Genomic DNA, 14,937 nt, shown 5'->3' with positions numbered 1-14,937 from the left:
TTGAGCACGTCCCTTTGGCCTCTCTTCGGCCCGATGGTGCTTTATGAAAAGAAGTGAAGTCTTCGTATGGTAAGTTACTTCTTTATTAGGCAGCAGGACACACGGACATACACAATGCCAGCTCCCTCCTTCTCTCTCCTTCTCAACCGTCTTCTTCCCCGCTTCTGGAACTCCCGTCGAACCTCCATGCGAAGGTTCCACGTGGAACTCCAGATCTAGAACCTAACACATCTTTCCCCTACACAGTTTAAAACAAATTACATACATCCATGTTTCCCTAAAACAGCATAGCAAACCAAACACTAACATGTGACATTGTTCATTAATACATTTCATAATCACGAAATTTGCAAGGCAATTTTGTTGACCTGGACGAACGCTCCCGAAGATGGGAATCTATAGATGTACTAGTTTGGCTAGAATCAGTAACAGGCCAATTAACACAAGACGAGTTACAGTGGTTAGAAACAGAAATCTTGCCCTTATTCCACCACCTTCCATCTTCCAATTGTACTGCACTATTATTCGTTCTCACCACAAGTTGAGGTTGAGAAAACTTAGATGAACCTTTGGGTAAAATTCTAGAACATTTAACACGCACCCAATCCCCCACTTTGACATTCAGTTGTCTAGTGCTAGATTGAACATACTTCTTTTGAGCATCATGTCTTTTCTTATCAACCTCTTGCAATTTTGTTATAGGCACACTAAATACCCCCATCCATCCTCTCAACATTTTAGAAGAGGGAACTCGACCCCTGAGTAAAACAAAAGGAGAAACCCCTGTATCCGAGTTCGGAGTAGTGCGTACAGCCCATAACAGATTCTTAAGTTCTTTCTTACAATCAAGACCGCTAGCCTTAGAGAGTTGAATGTTGTCCTTAATCACCCTATTAAACCTTTTGTCAGATCCGAGCCTCAATTAGAATGTTTCCACACAGGAGCAGAATGACGCTAAGTTCCAGTGCCCTTCTCAGAACTCTCCCTGCTAGGTTATCTTAGAATTCCGTCGCAGGTAAGTTCTAAGGGGGGGAAAGGGGTAGGGACAGAGAAGAGACAGCTCCAAACTCCGCCTGCTCTGCTTCGTCTTCTTCTTCTTCACACGGTCAAGGCTAATACATATACATTTATCAATTGGCGTCAATACTTTAATACCTTCTATTTTAAACTAAGGATTACTTATCTTACCAGGGAGGTATTTGGAGCTTGCCCCTCTTCTTACTTCTCTAATATATCATATGTGTGTGTAGAGAAGCCTTCACTCAGCTCACTGCAGTCTTTATTTTCTTTTTAGGTTTTTTCTGCTCCGGATTCTGCACTATAGTGAAAGAGAGAAACTTGGTGAGTATAATTCCTATGTCTTATTAAGTGTGTGTTGTTTTCTTTCCCTTTTACCTATTCTACTCACTGTGAAGAGCTAGGGTGAGTCTGATATTGGGTGACAAGAATCGTTCAGTTCCTCCGTGACTTTGACTGGATTTGTGTCACTAAAACTGTTTCTTCTTATTGTGATTTTGGAATCTATAGTTGGTGTTAAACAAACGGGCAGCAGAGGGCGCTAATTGCATGTGCTGCTATTCCTTCTCTAATAATGGGGATTTATTTTTAGAACTTGGTTCCGTGAACCTTCGACATTTAGCTGTTCTATTTTGGTTCAAATCTCACAGTATTATTCTGCAATTTAATAGTCAATTATTGAGGCATGCCAACTGAAAGCGTCTCACTTTTTATCTCAATGAGGACGCTTCCAGAACTTCAGAGTGATTCCAAGAATGCCTAGTTATTCAGCCCAAGAAACTCGTATTTAATGCTTCAGAGAGAAGGTCTGTGCTAAGTCAGAATAATTCTCCCCAAGGCTTCCAATTATGTTTCGAGCACGAAAACGGAGGTTCTGGCAAACGCGCTCGAGCTTTTCTGAAAATACTTTACTTGAGTTAACAGAAGGCTCAAATGACTGAGGAGACAACGAATTGCCTTACAATACTTCGTTACAGAGCTGCGTGTAAAATGTACACGCACTTTCTGTCAAGTTCTGAAAAGGCTTCCTTTAATTATTTTCCTTCGGTTAGAGGAACGCCTAAAACTTAGCGGAAATGATGTTAATAACTCTTTTGTATTTCTCTACTAGGAATTAACAGTCTTCCTTTCAGAAAAAACGTTTCACTCAGAATTTTATCTCTTCAAATAATACAAAATAAATGTGCTAACCTGGTTCTTTGAATGTAAGTAGACCGGCGAAACTAACCCCGTTATTTCGCGACTACCCTGACTAACTTCCACGAAGCTTGGGTGACAGGTGCTCTTCTAGTGAATTCTTTGGTGAAGTGCGCAGTGGAATGTTGAAGCACACTTCTTAGGCAGTATATGTTTGGAAGACTAGACTGCTAAACAGCGGTGTGCTGTAGCAGGGTCAGGAAGTTTGGCAGCCATGTTGGAATTCCTGCGGTGCCAACAAGCACTCCAGCTAAGGGGATTGCTTGCCCTTGGGTTCCTTTGCAGTGAGAAAATCGTAGCCACAGAGGAAGTAGAGGGAGGAAACCTCCCGTGATTCCTGACAGTACCCCCTCCCAAAGGGGTTTCCTCCAGACTGGGTTTGGTAGGGAATTTGGCATGGAAAGCTTTGATTAATCGAGGGGCATGAACATCAGAACTCTTTTCCCAAGAACGTTCATCAGGACCATAACCCTTCCAATCAATGAGGTAGAACAGTTCATTGTGAAGGAGTTTAGAATCTAGGATTCGTTTAACTTCGTACTCTGTGTCGCCATGAAGGGTCAGGGGATCAGGAGGAGAAATGGTACGCAACCCCGGGTGAATAGGTTTTAGGAGGGATACATGAAAGGCAGGATGGATTTTGGCAGAACCGGGAAGAGAGAGTCGATAGGTGACTGGGTTGATTATCTTCTCAATTGGATATGGATCCATGAAACGGGGTTGGAATTTACGAGGGCCCTTAAGTTTGAGGTTTTTAGTGCATAACCACACTAAATCCCCTACATGAAGTCTAGGGTGTTGTCTACGTTTTCGGTCAGCAAAGTGTTTATAACGAGCCTTCGCGAGTGACAAATTCTGAGTCACAGAGTGATGGATTTTAGAGATCTGACGGGCAATATCTTGAACAGCAGGGATGTTAATATCATCAAAATTCGCATAAGAATTAGGATGTCTGCCTGAATTTATAAAGAAAGGGGAGAAACCTGTAGATACATTAAGGGCGTTATTATAGGCGTACTCTGCAGTCCATAAATGGTCAGGCCAATCCCCTTCCTCATCTAACAAATATAGCCTGAGATGTTGTTCTAGTTCTTGGTTAATGCGTTCCGTCTGACCATCAGTTTCTGGGTGAAAACTAGTGGAGTAACGGTGATCAATATTGAGACCAGTGACATAAGCCTTCCAGAAACGTGAAAGAAACTGGGAGCCCCTGTCGGAAATGAGGACCTTTGGGATCCCATGAAGGCGGATGATGTGTTGATTAAAAAGTTGGGATAGTTGTTTGGCAGTAGGTGTACCCTTAAAGGGAACGAAGTGTGCCATTTTACTAAAGGTGTCAACAACTACAAGAATGGTGTCATAACCATGGGAGGAAGGTAAATCAATGATCAAATCAAGTGAAACCGTGTGCCAAGGATGAGGAGGGGTAGGCATGGGTTGCAATAGACCTTTTGGGGGTTGCCTATCTGATTTTCCCCGTGCACAAAGTTCACAACTCAAAACATAGTGGCGAGCATCCCGGCACATAAATGGCCACCAAAAGCTTCGCTTGAGTAAATCTTCGGTTTTAAGGATTCCCTTGTGACCAGCCAGAGGGTTGTCATGACATTCCTGCATTGCTTTCAACTGAAGTGCTTTGGTGGGTAAATACAGGGTGGAACCTTGGTAGGGAAGGCCATTACGGATGAGACGTTGCGGATCTTCAGAGGCCCAAGTCTTCATTTCCAGGTTCGACATGGAATTTCGAACATGCTGCTCAAAGGGTTCCAATGAAATTGTTCCGATGAATTTGTCGTCAGGTATAATTTGGTGATTTTCAATGATAGGGAGTTGATTTTCTGTATCCAGACTAGAAAGGACATCAGCTTTCCCGTTTTTAGATCCTGGACGAAAAGTGATAACAAAGTCAAAATCCGCAAAGTACAGAGACCAACGTAACTGGCGCGGCGTGAGTGTACGGGCAGATCGCAAGAATTTTAGGTTGCGATGGTCTGTGAACACCGTTACAGTGTGTTTAGCTCCCATTAAGTAGTGTCTCCAATCCTTGAAGGCATCCTTAATTGCCAGGAGTTCCTTTTCTGTGATGGTATAGTTGCATTCCGCAGGACTGAGTTTGCGAGACCGATAAGCTACCGGATGCAACTGTCCCGTGTCTTTATGCCTCTGAGAGAGTATGCCACCGATGGCTAGGTCTGAAGCGTCGGTTTCCAAATAGAAAGGCTCTGAGGGATCAGCATGAAGCAATACTGGTGCTGTAACGAAGCTGTTCTTCATCAACTGGAATGCTTGTTCAGCCTCTTCGGACCACTGGAAAGAAACGCCTTTCTTCAGAAGACGAGTCAGAGGTAAAATCTTGGAAGAGAAACCATGAATGAATCGTCTATAAAAATTGGAAAAGCCGATAAAACTTTGAACTTCCTTGATACAAGTAGGAGATTTCCAGTCAGTAATTGCCTTCACCTTCTGCGCATCCATTTGAACGCCGTGAGGTGACAACACAAAGCCCAGAAATTCCACTGTATCGGTGTTGAACAGGCATTTCTCCAATTTTACGTATAGAGAGTTCTCTCGAAGACGTTGTAAAACTGCTCTGACCTGATCATGGTGTTCTTCTGTTGAGTTTGAATAAATCAGAATGTCGTCAATGTATACGATAACACATTGATCGATGAAGTCGCTTAAAACATCGTTGATGAAATACTGGAAGGCTGCAGGTGCATTACAAAGACCATACGGCATTACCAAATACTCGTACAGCCCGAATTTAGTTCTGAACGCGGTCTTCCATTCGTCACCTTCTCTGAGTCTAATGAGATGGTACGCCCCTCGTAGATCTAAACGAGTGTAGATCTTTGCTTCCTTTACTTGATCAATCAGAACTGAAATGAGAGGTAATGGGTATCGGTTTTTTACGGTTATCCTGTTGATAGCCCTAAAGTCAATGCAAGTCCTGAGATCCCCCCCCTTCTTCGGAACAAAAAAAAGGGGGGAAGAGACTGGGGACTGAGACGGTCTAATAAATCCATTCTCCAGATTTTTAGTTAGGTATTCCTTCAAGTGGACGTTTTCCTTCTCGGTTAAGGCGTAAATTCTGCTGCAGGGTAAGTTCGCTCCCGGCTCCAGGTCGATTTTGCAGTCATAAGGCCTATGGGGTGGTAGGGTCTCGGCCTTGATTTCATCGAAGACATCTGCGAAGTCTTGATAAGGTTCAGGTATTTCAGTCAGTTGAATCACACATACAGAACTGCCAGTAGAGCATAACTGTGTAACCGCGCTGGGTACTGTAGGGTCAATCACTTCTTTGAAACAATGACCAGCACAATATTCTGAATTTAAGTGAATAGTTCGGGCTCCCCAATCAATCAATGGGTTGTGTTCAGTCAGCCATGGAAGACCTAAGATTAGCTGAAATTGAGGTGCGTCTATTAAGTCAAACTGTAACTTCTCTTGGTGTCCTTCATTTGTAGTCATAAGTGCTAACTCAGTGTGACTGGTAATAGGTCCTGAAGTTAACTCTGTGCCATCCACTGCACGGACTTTTTCGCTTTTCTCTTTTTGGACAGCTTGCAATCCTATTTGGTCTGCGAATTTGTGGTCGCAAAAATTTCCTGTAGCCCCAGAATCAATCATGACATTTACTCCATTTAAAATTGTATCCCTGAACATTAACTTTACAGTCATTATCAAATGGGGTGACGAAATTTGTAGTGTGTTTGCTATTTGATGGCTTAGTGGAGTCGTTGTTCCATTCGCAACCACAGGTCCAACTCCGCCTACCTGTGGTGCCTCTAGTTTTCCTTCTCCTTAGTCGGCAACTTTGGTCTTTTTAAACAGCTCTTAACGAAATGCCCACTTCCACCACAATATAAACACAGCTTATTTAATCTTCGTTTTTCTTTTTCTTCCTTAGAAAGTGGTCCTCTGACTACTCCGATCTGCATTGGCTCAATTCCTGAGGTACTCTCTGTGGTTCGTGTAGCTTCAGTTTTGACTCGGTCGAAACGAGGTACACTTGGTCTGAACTCCCTTCTTCGTTCACCTCTCCGCTCATGTTGCCTATAATCAATCTCTAGGGTTAAATCTACCAATGCAGAAATGTCGGTGGGACGATTTGGAATTTGTGATAGAGCGTCCTTCAGCTCTTCTCGCAATCCCCTATAAAATACTGCTGCTTTTTTGTCTTCAGGCCAATTGGTTTCCACTACTAATTTGTTAAATTGGGCTAGGTAAGCCACAAGGTCTCGATTTCCCTGTTTCAACTCTAACAATTCATTGTCAGATGCTTGAGAGGCCGTTCTTCGGTCAAAAATTCGAAGAAATTCTTTCTTGAAGTCGTCCAAGCTATATAATATTGGATCATCCTTGGTCACCAATGGCATGGACCATGAGGCGGCGTCTCCGCTAAGGTAGGATAGGATGAATGCCACTCTGGACTGAGCATCGGGGAAAATCGTGGGGCGACACATAAAATGGAGTGAACATTGTGTTAAAAAAATTTGGGCCTTTTGTGGGTCGCCATTAAATCTCTCTGGAGGGGCTAGAGGAATTACTGGGGACAAGGAGTGGATGACTTGTGTGGGGGCAATGGTCGAAGTGCTTGGGTTGAGGTTCTGGGTTCCAAAGGGTGTGGTACCTTGACTTGTACCTGGAACTGAGGCTCCTGTTTTAAATGTTATGATCTCCTGTTTTAATATTTTATTTTCTTCTCGAACTGCCTCTAAGTCTCTTTGTATGTTGCTCAATATCTCCCCTAATTTCTTTAAATCTAAACCTTCCGCCATTCTGCTCGGGTGCTTAAACAACGTGGGCACTTCACTCTGTCAGATCCGAGCCTCAATTAGAATGTTTCCACACAGGAGCAGAATGACGCTAAGTTCCAGTGCCCTTCTCAGAACTCTCCCTGCTAGGTTATCTTAGAATTCCGTCGCAGGTAAGTTCTAAGGGGGGGAAAGGGGTAGGGACAGAGAAGAGACAGCTCCAAACTCCGCCTGCTCTGCTTCGTCTTCTTCTTCTTCACACGGTCAAGGCTAATACATATACATTTATCAATTGGCGTCAATACTTTAATACCTTCTATTTTAAACTAAGGATTACTTATCTTACCAGGGAGGTATTTGGAGCTTGCCCCTCTTCTTACTTCTCTAATATATCATATGTGTGTGTAGAGAAGCCTTCACTCAGCTCACTGCAGTCTTTATTTTCTTTTTAGGTTTTTTCTGCTCCGGATTCTGCACTATAGTGAAAGAGAGAAACTTGGTGAGTATAATTCCTATGTCTTATTAAGTGTGTGTTGTTTTCTTTCCCTTTTACCTATTCTACTCACTGTGAAGAGCTAGGGTGAGTCTGATATTGGGTGACAAGAATCGTTCAGTTCCTCCGTGACTTTGACTGGATTTGTGTCACTAAAACTGTTTCTTCTTATTGTGATTTTGGAATCTATAGTTGGTGTTAAACAAACGGGCAGCAGAGGGCGCTAATTGCATGTGCTGCTATTCCTTCTCTAATAATGGGGATTTATTTTTAGAACTTGGTTCCGTGAACCTTCGACATTTAGCTGTTCTATTTTGGTTCAAATCTCACAGTATTATTCTGCAATTTAATAGTCAATTATTGAGGCATGCCAACTGAAAGCGTCTCACTTTTTATCTCAATGAGGACGCTTCCAGAACTTCAGAGTGATTCCAAGAATGCCTAGTTATTCAGCCCAAGAAACTCGTATTTAATGCTTCAGAGAGAAGGTCTGTGCTAAGTCAGAATAATTCTCCCCAAGGCTTCCAATTATGTTTCGAGCACGAAAACGGAGGTTCTGGCAAACGCGCTCGAGCTTTTCTGAAAATACTTTACTTGAGTTAACAGAAGGCTCAAATGACTGAGGAGACAACGAATTGCCTTACAATACTTCGTTACAGAGCTGCGTGTAAAATGTACACGCACTTTCTGTCAAGTTCTGAAAAGGCTTCCTTTAATTATTTTCCTTCGGTTAGAGGAACGCCTAAAACTTAGCGGAAATGATGTTAATAACTCTTTTGTATTTCTCTACTAGGAATTAACAGTCTTCCTTTCAGAAAAAACGTTTCACTCAGAATTTTATCTCTTCAAATAATACAAAATAAATGTGCTAACCTGGTTCTTTGAATGTAAGTAGACCGGCGAAACTAACCCCGTTATTTCGCGACTACCCTGACTAACTTCCACGAAGCTTGGGTGACAGGTGCTCTTCTAGTGAATTCTTTGGTGAAGTGCGCAGTGGAATGTTGAAGCACACTTCTTAGGCAGTATATGTTTGGAAGACTAGACTGCTAAACAGCGGTGTGCTGTAGCAGGGTCAGGAAGTTTGGCAGCCATGTTGGAATTCCTGCGGTGCCAACAAGCACTCCAGCTAAGGGGATTGCTTGCCCTTGGGTTCCTTTGCAGTGAGAAAATCGTAGCCACAGAGGAAGTAGAGGGAGGAAACCTCCCGTGATTCCTGACACCTTTCCACCAGGCCATTACTCCTAGGGTGATAAAGAGAAGTCTTGGTATGTTTTATGTCAATGAATTTTAAAAACTCCTCAAACTCCGAGGAGGTAAACTGGCCGCCATTGTCAGAAACAATTTCATCAGGAACACCGTCTCTTGCAAAAAGGAACTCTAAGAACTCTATAATACAAGAAGATGTGGGAACCTTCACAAACTTTAATTCTGGCCAACGGCTGTAATAATCCATGACCACGATACCATACTCTGACACACCATGATCCGACAACTTTAAGGGACCTATGAGATCAATGGCCAATTTGGACCATGGTTTTGAAGGAACTTCTACAGCCTGAACCAGACTGGGAACAGTAATTTGAGTTTTGTCGCTGACAACACACTGCATACAATCCCTGACAAAATGTTCAACATCTTTGTCAAGGCCCGGCCACCAGAATTGCTCCCTAATCCTTCTTTTCATAGCACGTATCCCTATATGTCCTTCATGAGCCAGGGTAAGAACCTTATTCCTCATAGCTGTTGGAACCACCAGAGAAGTGGAACGAAATAACCAACCATTAATGATTGACAGCTCATCAAAAACATGTTTGAATTTACCAATAGAATCACAAAGAGATAATCCATTATTCCATCCAGTGTGAATCGTGTTCATTACCTCCTTGATGTCCACATCACTGGCATAAGCCTCTCTCCACTCTTCTTGTGAAATTGCACTACATGGATTAAAAATGGCAAAGCAAAATACATCACCTTCCTCCACCTCTTCTACTTCTTTTATTTTCTCACTATTTGGCAACCTAGACAGGCAATCCGCCACTATATTCTTTTTTCCTGGAACGTACTCCACATCAAAATTATGTTCCAACAATCTATATTGCCATTTTGCAATACGGGGTGTTGCTCTCTCCCCTCCTTTCGTGGTGAAGAGTTGTACCAAAGGCTTGTGATCAACCCTCACCGTAAATTTAGAGCCCCACAAATAGTGCTTAAAGTGAACAATTCCCCACCAACAAACTAAAGCTTCGCGCTCTATTACCGAGTATGTTCCTTCTGCACCTTTAAGGCTTCTTGAAGCAAAGGCTACAACATCCTCCCTTCCATCCCTGCGTTGCATCAACACAGCGCCAAGACCTTTCTGACTGGCATCTGTCATTAATATGGTCCTATCATTGATGTCAAAAGGTTTCAGAGGAATGGCATGAGCAACCTCATGTTTAATCATCTGAAAATTACTTGTTGCATTCCTCACACCATTTGAAAAGTACACTTTTCTTAAGAAGATTCCTCATGTGAAAAGTTTTAGATGAGCAATTAGGAACGAACCTAGCATAAAACTCAATGAGTCCCATGAAAGATCTTAATTGATCCTTGTCAATTGGAATACTGAAGTTTTCTATGGCTTTGATTAGGCTATCCTTAGGTTCAATCCCTTTATCAGATAACCTATACCCCAAATAATCCACAGAAGCTACATCCATTTTACACTTGCTCACACTTAAGGTAACACCTTTTTCTTTTAGAGTATTGAGTACCTTAGACAACGTCTCATCATGTTGTCTTTGATCCGAACCATAAACCAAAACGTCATCCTGAAACGCCATCACCCCAGGAATGTTCTTGAACATACTTTCGACGATTCTTTGGAAAACCGCCGAAGCGGATGCAAGACCGAATGGCATACGTTTAAATTGGAACAATCCTTCAGGGGTGATGAAAGCAGTGTAATGCCGCGAATCAGGATGCAACTCAACTTGGTGGTAGGCTGAGGTCATGTCTAACAAACTGAACTTTTTCCCATTTTTGAGGGTGCTGGTCATTTCGGTAATGTTTGGTAAGGGATGCTGATCTATCCAAATGTTTCGGTTTAATTCTCGAAGGTCCACACACATCCGAAGAGAACCATTGGCCTTACGCGCCAAAACTATGGGGGAAACCCAATCCGAAGATTCTATGGACTCGATGACATCACTCGCGCAGAGTTTGTCAAGTTCTTTTTTGAGAGCTTCACGTAGAGCCAATGGTACTCTCCGAACTTTATGCACCACAGGTTTGCTTCCCTCAATTAGCTTAATTCTGTGTTTGAAACCTTTAATTAAGCCTAGTTTATCATTAAAAATCTCAGGATGAGTATTCACCCATGTTTCATCCGTGAGTGCATGTACCAGAACTAAGTCTTTTTTTAATATTACTTGTTCAGGGTCATTTGGATCTAACACAATTCCCAGATTACCTTGGTCTTTCCAACTCAAAAGACATGTGTCATCTTTAGCAACATACACAATTGTACTAGCATTATTACCCTTAAAACATAAGTTAGCATCAAATTCACCTATAACATTTATGTTTTTACCACCACACGCTATAGGTTTTACTAACGAATGTCTCAAAACATGGCCTTTAGCTTCGAACAGTTCTTCCCAAATTTTGACTGAAATTAAAGTAAATGGAGATCCAGAATCAGCTAGTACTTTGATGTTGACATCATTTACAGTTAGCATGCATGTGGGTCGTTTAGCCTCTGACTCAATTATAGCAATGACATCAGCATTTTGGGCATCAAATAGTGTACAAATCTGTTCTTCATCACTAGAAGAGGATGTGTCCGAGGATTGTTCAATGTTCATGACTTTTTTAGTGGATGACGTGTTGGGTAGGCTCAAAGACATCTTGCTATTGGATCTGCAAGTACTTGCAAAATGTCCCTTCTTTTGACACTTGCTGCAGATTTTATTAAGAGCAGGACAAAACTTGCCATTGACCAGGTGGGAACTGCTCCCGCAACGGTAACACTCCCAACGTTTATTAGCTCTGGAATTTTTCTCAGTGTTGCGTTGTCCCTCCTTTTTCTCTTTGCGTCTATCTCTTGAAAAGGAATTTGGTTTGGTTTTTAGCGAAGAGACTGCTTGCGCTTGACCCTCTGAACTGGTTATGGACATTTGCTCTAAATGAGAAGAAGTACTTTCAATCCTTGTGGCTATTTCGAGCGCCTTCTGTAGGGACAAATTAGGTTTGTTTAAAAGGGCTTCTTGAACCTTTTTACTGTTGGTCATTTCTACCAACTGGTCCCTAATCATCTCTTCTTCAACATTTTTGTAATCACACGATTCAGCCAAAATACGCAAAGCGCCAACATAAGTAGTAGCAGATTCACCAGAGAGCTGAGCTCTTTTCCTGGATTCATGTCTTTCTAGTGTTATGTTCTTGCATGCTTTGAAACTATTATCTAAAGATTTAATAGCAGTAGAATAAGGATCTTCCGCACCATGAGCTTCATCTCCGCTTCCTTCGTCTGCGCTTAAAAAAACTACAACTTTTGTTCTATGTTTAAGGATGGTGCGACCTTCAGATCCGAGACAGTGCCTTAAAATCGAAAATTTCCTCTTTTGTGTAAAGGAATCGCCATCAAGAGCATCAAGATATGCCTCAAAGCTTTCTTTCCATTTCTCCCAGTCTAATTCAGGAGAAGATGAGCTTGGAGAAAACGCTGGAGGGGCAGATATAGATTGTTGCATTTTTAGTGGCAGCAATTAAATGGTTAAAACAATAAAAGAAAATGGTTGGGAACAAAACTTGGTAGTTTTGTTGGCAATACTGTTTATTTGTTACAAATTGAAGTGTGTAAATTCTTCAATATATCAGCGTGCGCGCTGTATTACAAATGCGCTATTGCCCATACACAGTTTAAAGTCTTCAATGTATTAGCGTGCGCATCGCTGTATTAGAAATGCGGTATTGTCTGTATACAGTTTAAGCTTCAGCGCGTGTTGCTCAGCAACGAGTAAACGCGCTGGAAGTTCCGGTCGAAGCGTGTGCGTCATGCGTCATGCGCAGAGATCGAGGAGGGGCGCGCGGTGCTGCACGCGATGAATCGCTTGTTTGCTTTATAGCCGCCACATACCTCAAAGTTATTTCAAGTTGTGGAAATACACACCGCTACTGGGATCAATGTTGCCCGGATGCTTAAGACGTCGTGGGACACTCGGAAGCCGCTTATCTAGAAGATCTCCAGGGCTCCGTCGTCCAAAGCTCTCTCATTGCACGCGTGGACGTCCTGCTAGCCAATCGTCGCCAGTGAAAAGAAGTGAAGTCTTCGTATGGTCTTTATTAGGCAGCAGGACACACGGACATACACAATGCCAGCTCCCTCCTTCTCTCTCCTTCTCAACCGTCTTCCATGCGAAGGTTCCACGTGAAACTCCAGATCTAGAACCTAACACTTTACCAAGCTGCTTCGCCTAGTGGTGGAAATGCTCTGTGAGAAGGGAGTGAGAATGATTATCTACCTGGACGACATCCTGATTATGGATCAGTCTTTGATGCAGCTCACCCGCAACTTGAACATTTCTATTGCATTGCTGCAAGACCTGGGGTTCGTCATCAGTGAGCAAAAATTGGATTTGAAACCGGCGCAGCAGATGATCTTTCTAGGATTTCTCATAGATTCAGTCTCTGCATCCTTGAGCCTACCAACTTTGAAGGTGCCCAAGATATGGAAGGAACTCAAGCAAGTCCTTCAGTGAGACTAAACTCGCTGCGACAGCTGGCGAGGATAGTGGGCCTTCTCCCTTCATCAATTCAAGGCATTTTCTCGGGCCCATTACACTACAGGGCCCTTCAGAGACTGAAACTTCAGCATCTAAGTAGAGGCTTAACCTACTTGGAGATCATCTCCCTGACGGAGGAACTCAGGACAGAACTCTAGTGGTAGATCGACCAAATGGCAGCCTGGAATGAGACATCGATCTTCTGATCAATTCCAGATATGGTCATAGAGTCGGACGCCAGCAGACTGGGCCGGGGAGCCCGATGCGGGTGGTTTTGATGGGAGGCAGATGGTCAGAGGAGGAACTACAGTTGCACATCAACTGCCTGGAACTGTTGGCAGGATCCTTTGTGGTAAAATCCCTCACCAGAGACAGGGTATCTTGCTGCATTCTGCTAAGGATGGACAATATCTCGGCTGTCCAGTACATCAACCATCTTTACGGCTCACGATCTAAGGCCTTATTGAACCTGGCAAAGGACTTATGGCACTACTGCCTCCAGAGGCAGATCTCAGCGACAGTGGATTACCTTCCCGGCTTGTAGAACATGGTAGCGGATTGGAACTCCAGGAATTATTCCGACAACAGCAACTGGCAACTAGATCATGTGGTGTTCCTGGCTTTGGTGGACAGATGGGGCCTCTGCTATCTGGACCTATTTGCCTCCCGATTGAACCACCAACTTCCACAAAATGTGTGCTGGAAACCAGACCCGGAAGCCATGGCAGTGGATGCCTTTCTCCAAGATTGGTCGAAAGAGGGCTTTATGCGTTTCCCCCATTCATGATAATCCCCAGAGTAGCAGCTCAAGCTAGGCGGCAATCGGCTTCCCTAGTGATGATCACGCCGATCTGGGGGCCCAAGTCTGGTTCCAGACACTGGTAGAACTGTTGTGGGATTAACCGATACAACTGCCTTCATTCCCTTCGATTCTCAAGGACCCTCAGGGCTGCTGTCATCCATTGGTCCTCCAAGGTCATTTGCCCCTCTTGGCATGGAGGATTTCAGTGGATGGTGGAAAGACGAACAACTTTCATCAGACGCTGCAAACCTCATCCAACAGACAGGAGCAGCAGGTATTGTTATTGTTATTGTTAACTTCGGTTTATATAGCGCCAACTCACCTACAGGTCTCTAGGCGCTCAAGACCGATGACAAACAGCTTTGATTCAAAGCGTAAGAGAGGCAGAGAAAGGCCTACAATGCAGCTATTTAAATGGGCCAAATGCCTCCCTAAATAGAAGCGTTTTTAACAGCTTCCTAAAACGCAGGAGATTTTCTTCTCTCCGAAGCGGTTCTGGTAGTTTGTTCCATATCTGTGGAGCCAAAACCGAAAAGGATCTCCCTCCTTTGGTTGCTAACTTATATCGAGGGCAGACCAATAGCTGGGAATCAGAAGACCTAAGAATTCGTTTGGGCTTATAGACCTCCAAGCGTTCTTTAATATAGGCGGGGGCTTGCCCATAAATTGCCTTATGGGCCGTGCATAAGCTCTTGAACTCCGCTCTCTGCTCAGTAGGGAGCCAATGTAGCTTAAGCAGTAGAGGAGAGGCATGGGTTCTTCTAGGTAGCCTGAAAATTAGTCGCGCCGCATCATTCAGGACAACCTGCAATCTATTGGTCAAGGTTTTAGGCAGACCTAAGTAGAGAGCGTTCCCATAATCCAAACTCAAAATGATTGTAGCAGAGACAACCATACGGA

At 43.3% G+C, this 14,937-nt stretch overlaps 1 long non-coding RNA gene across 1 annotated transcript in view; it reads left to right on the top strand.

The window, feature by feature from the left end:
* The window catches only part of LOC146799878 (uncharacterized), a 33,344-nt gene that overhangs the window by 5,686 nt on the left and 12,721 nt on the right, over positions 1–14,937 (top strand). The window contains exons 2-3 of the long non-coding RNA XR_014968042.1: positions 1,295–1,341; positions 7,424–7,470. This is a non-coding gene — a long non-coding RNA (uncharacterized LOC146799878). The remainder of the gene's footprint in view (positions 1–1,294; positions 1,342–7,423; positions 7,471–14,937) is intronic.

Source organism: Triturus cristatus, chromosome 8, assembly GCF_964204655.1.
Source record: "Triturus cristatus chromosome 8, aTriCri1.1, whole genome shotgun sequence".
Taxonomy (NCBI): Eukaryota; Metazoa; Chordata; class Amphibia; order Caudata; family Salamandridae; genus Triturus; species Triturus cristatus.
The sequence above is the reverse complement of the archived record's forward strand: the minus strand, read 5'-3'. Positions and strand labels throughout refer to the sequence as shown.